This window comes from Diadema antillarum, unplaced genomic scaffold (genome assembly GCF_040938485.1).
Source record: "Diadema antillarum isolate AM-2024a unplaced genomic scaffold, OU_Dant_1.0 scf00000066, whole genome shotgun sequence".
Lineage (NCBI taxonomy): Eukaryota > Metazoa > Echinodermata > Echinoidea > Diadematoida > Diadematidae > Diadema > Diadema antillarum.
This window is the reverse complement of record NW_027270955.1, coordinates 1,360,001-1,364,980: the sequence shown is the minus strand read 5'-3', so window position 1 is coordinate 1,364,980 and position 4,980 is coordinate 1,360,001. Positions and strand designations below refer to the sequence as shown.

Here is a 4,980-nt window from a genome sequence, read left to right as displayed (position 1 = left end):
CCCCCATCGAAAATAATGTTCATCGAGTAACATTGCATAATGTTTCCCACTCATAATAGGAAGTTTTCTCCTTTAAACATACATGCTGGTTAGGCAAATCATTCGGAATGATACGATGGAATCGTGTGTAGTAGATTTTGATATCGCAAAAGTTAAAGTACAAAAAACGGAATCATACAAAATGCAAAAGAATTTCACCCATATTACTTTTTTTTTCATGGAAAGTAAACATCCCTTGGCCTGATAATGAAATAGTGCTATAGGGCACATGTTCGTCCCCAGTTTTTTGCATATCATGAACGAGGTCTACACTGCTCTTCCGACATGTCTGATGTCTAGAAGAAACCAGCTTCTAAACTCTATGACATTTTCTTCGTATCGCTTTAACAAAATTTGTTGTCAACGTGAAGTTCCCATCAGAGTAAAGAATATTTATTCATATACTTTATTTCTTCCGGTGCTAATAAAATAATGAATGACTTGTAGGATTTTGTATCCCTCAAAACACGAAAATATACAACCCATATCAGTTCTGTTGCATTCACAGTTTATATCAATTACATTCAGTTACATCAATAAGTTGAATGTTCGAATACTGATGTTGATTTAAGATAATGATATGTTACATGATATTGTTTTCCATGCTTTGTAATGTTGGCAAAATAATGTCTCTCATATGTTATCTATATGTTGTTTATGTACTTGTATTGTATTTTTTTGTGTGTGTAAAAAGCATGTGAACAAAACAAATATCCATATGGACGAAATCAATGATTTGAAAATGAAATGAAATCTAAAAGTGGGTTGGTGACACACGAAATAAGGTATGATGTGAATGTGTTTTTAACAAGAAGATGATATAATACCGTGGCTTAATGTTCTGGCAAAAGGGCGCAAGTGACACGTCTAAATCCGTAATGTTGAAATGTTTATGTTGGACTGAGTATGATTATATACTAGTGCTTTGATGCCAAGATTATAATCAGGAGCAGACGCATTTATCTTACTGAGATATTTCCCCTGTTCAAATATTTCTCAATAACTTTGTTCACTTGACTTCTTGTTGTATTAGTGTTATTTGTTGTGATTGTTACCTTGCATGTATGTGTTTACAGGGCCCCCTGGAAAACAGTACTTGATTATTGACGGGGCCACCCTGTATAAATAAAACGAAATAATAATAATAATAATAATAATAATAATAATTCTTGCATGAAAAAGGAATGCAAAAATAAATACAAATCGAATAAAGTCATATATACCTTAAAAATGCAATTATGTTGTTACTCATAATCACATGTATTTTGTTAATTCATGTTGTCGAAATTATTACAAATATGTTCTGTTAATGCATTGTATAATTTCCCCTGAATGAAAATAAAATATACATGAATATTATTAGTTACCCCCTGCTTGTTCACGAAATACGGGCAAATATCTACGGTCTGGTGCCATATTCCATGAGGCCGGAGGCCGAATGGAATATGGCACCAGACCGTAGATATTTCCCGTATTTCGTAAGAACAAGCAGGGGGTAACGATTTTATCTTTCTAAGTGTAATTGCTAACCTTCTTCTCGCTGATTTCCTCTCGTGAATGATGTTGAAATCGCCGGCTATCAGCCATGTTGACTTACGTCTCACGAGCTGATTATGCGCGCATACGTACACGCGCAGCTAGCTGTGTAATATCATGACGTCATATCACAAATACGGAAAATATTCAGTGGTTGGTCTGAGTGTGATTGACCAATGAGATTACAGAATTCACGATCACTAAAAAGATAAACATGAATATACATCTGCAAGTTCAAGGCACCATATGCACTGATGTCGCTGCGAAGTGACAGATTCGCTTTATCTCGTTACTTAAGACATAACACATTGGTCATTTGTATCCTTCTGTCGAGGAAAAGCAATGACTTGTGGCATATAGCGTCTATACACGAACTCCGCGCAGGCTGAAATATAGATGAATAAGCACTCACATGCACATGTAGTACTCCCTCCCGCTCCTCGGCCTTTTCTCTCAGCCAATCTCTCTGCAATAATCACGGCAGTATCTACCGAGAAAGGCACGCGGATGCGGGGAGGGGGGGGGGGGCAGTATTTTCTTTTCTCGCTGCAATAACAAATTTATCGCGCGTAATGAATGGCAGTGACCTAGAAATGGGAAAAAGGCATACGGTGGAAATGCGAAGAAGGCCGAAGATAGAAAATGAATGGGGGCTGACCTTTGGCCTACATCTTGCCAGCAAGAGAGAGAGAGAGAGAGAAAGGGAAAAAATGACAACTCTGATGACCTGTGGGACAGATTCATTTGCATACCCGGCGAAAGCGAGCCGAGCATCACAATCTTCCGTCGAGCCGTGGCGTTTCGTCGACGCCCCCATTCGTCCGTGTGAGCTGACTTCCGGGTTGCCCGACTGCAGAATGGACGTACGAATGGCGCCCACTGATCTCTATAAAAAGAGATCGGTGATGGCGCCTCAGTCGCTCGCTTGGCTGTTCCGTACGCTTCGCATAATGAATATCATCTCAATACTATGCACACCAATACTCCTTTACTTTGACCTGAAAGATATTTGTGATATTTCTTTTATACACATACACGCACAAAAACAATACGTAGAATTATTACTTATAATAATGTATTGTATAGGTCCTACGTAATGATATATAAATACGAGTGCCTGCGTGTGTGTATCTCTCTATTATCTCTCCCTCTTTAGATATACTGTGAATAATGCTACATATAATAATAACATATTACAGATAATATATATATATCATGTAATATATATATATATATATATATATGATATATAATATATTATAGAAATAGACCCTTTATGTAATTTGTTTATTTAGCCCATTGATTCCTTGAGTGCGTTTTCACAAGGGAAATGTATATTTTGAAATCGCGTCCATGTGTGACCAAGACATGACTGATATTTTTCACATTCACGTCGGTGCTGAGAGGAAACGGTGTTCATGAGTATATTCCTTTTCTCTTCCCTCGTTTATTTATCTATTTGTCTGTGTGATTGATTGTTTGTTTGCTTGTTTGCTTGCTTGCTTGCTTGTTTGTTCGTTTATTCTTTTGTTATTTCTTTGTTTGTTTGGTTGTTTGTTTGTTTGTTTGTTTGCTGTTAATAAATTCTTCTCTGACCTTTCCTTCATCGTCCATTAATGTACATCGACGAAAAGCACGTACCATCATGCGGCGAGGTCCTCACCCACCGGACATTAATTTCAGCTGTTTCCGTGACACTCTTTTGTCCGGCATGGTCCTCATCCTATCATAAGGGTTATTTCCACCACTCTGACCCCACCCCACCCTTCTTCCCCTCCGTAATACCCCCTTCGCTTCCCCTCCTCCCCTGCCCCCTTTCCTATACCCTGCTTCCCCCTCCCCCGGAAAAAAAAAAGAACTGTGCAGTCCCCCATGTGTTCCCCGGATGTCAGCAAGACGTCCACACAATCAATAATTAGTTATTAATTTGCCCGTAATGGCTTAGTTACCCCCTGAATTCCGGCCGGTGCTTTTTTTCGTCCAGACGATGTGCAGATCGAGACATCCAATTCCAGCGACTGTCTGGTCTTTCGTTACCACATTATATCACACTTGGAGCAGGGAGGATTTCTTTATGGCAGAAGGGATCTTGTTTCGTTTACCATCAAGAGAAGGCGTTGAACGTCTCGTAATGATAGACCACCCGCCTGCAAGAAATACAGAAATTTGAAATTGACAATCATCGCAAGTTGTCGTATGCATTGTTTTATAATGACATCATGTTATTGTAATGTGCATCACGACAAACGTTCTCTCTCCTAACTTAATTGAGCCAAACTAGACGAGAGGATGGCACCAATATGAATTTTGCTTATTTGGTTTATGTTTAGCCTATACTATATTAACTCATTATTAATATAGTTGAATATCCAAGTACTGTATAGGAAAGACCCAAGTCAATTAGAGAGAATTCTTTGAAAATAAAAAGAGACGACAAAATAACGTGCCTATATTTTTTTTTTCGGTTATGGGAATGTTATGTATACAAATCTAAATGTTTATTGTAAACAATCATTTGAATGATTATCAACATTTGTATCACTTCGCACAGAGTCTCCAGGGATAATAGCCAAATTTGGTCTTGAATCTTTCTAAAATATTCAGGTATTCATAATGGTCTTGTTAAAGCAGTGTTACTAAAATCTTGTTACTTGCATTAATGTAGCTGCAGTTGTGGCAGCACCCATTATAAGATTGAGGAGTGACTTTTCCCCGACAAAAGAAGGTCATCTGATCTCGAATTTGTAAATTCTCATACAAGTTACTGATATTCATCTTTGCGTAGCTGATTTCAATAAACAGGATTTCACTAAATCTTGCTTGCTGTGCAGTTGTATAATCATGTTCTTGTATGCAAAAAGAAAAAAAAAAGAAGCATTCAAAGTAGTTTTTTAGACACAATAATTGAATGCCGTGCCTGCATGTCCATTACAAGTACTTTTAAATCATCTTTTTATCTGCATAACTATTGATTCATTCACGATTATTTTCAATGTAGTCATGAATCTATTCCAGACTTCTTGAAAAAGCAGCAGGAGTATCCCCATTCAGTTTCAAATTGAACATATTACTGCCAATCTTCCATCGCAGAGGGCACTGTTTAAAAAAGATAAGATAAAATTGTTGTCACCTCCCTGTTTAAACTGTAATCATAACACTACTTGCATAGGATTTGGAATAAACCATGTCAAATGAAAAGTTTTACTGCTTTTACTCGTTTAGCCCCGTCGACAATATGTTCATACAAAAAGTCAACAGGATTTTTAGGCTGTTGTTCCTCAGAAACATACATGATTTGCCGTGCACTGTTCTACTAGTCTATGCACCCGAATGACTCCGTGATGGAGAAGTAGTCCTCGTGCATATTCTATTCACCACCTCCTTCACCAGTTCTTCCTAGGTGAA

General features: G+C 37.7%; 1 long non-coding RNA gene across 1 annotated transcript in view; it reads right to left on the bottom strand.

Moving 5' to 3' along the window:
• Positions 1–3,461: 3,461 nt before the first annotated feature.
• LOC139716542 (uncharacterized) overlaps positions 3,462–4,980 on the bottom strand; it is a 45,932-nt gene continuing 44,413 nt past the window's right edge. Inside the window, exon 3 of the long non-coding RNA XR_011709903.1 lies at positions 3,462–3,722. This is a non-coding gene — a long non-coding RNA (uncharacterized lncRNA). The remainder of the gene's footprint in view (positions 3,723–4,980) is intronic.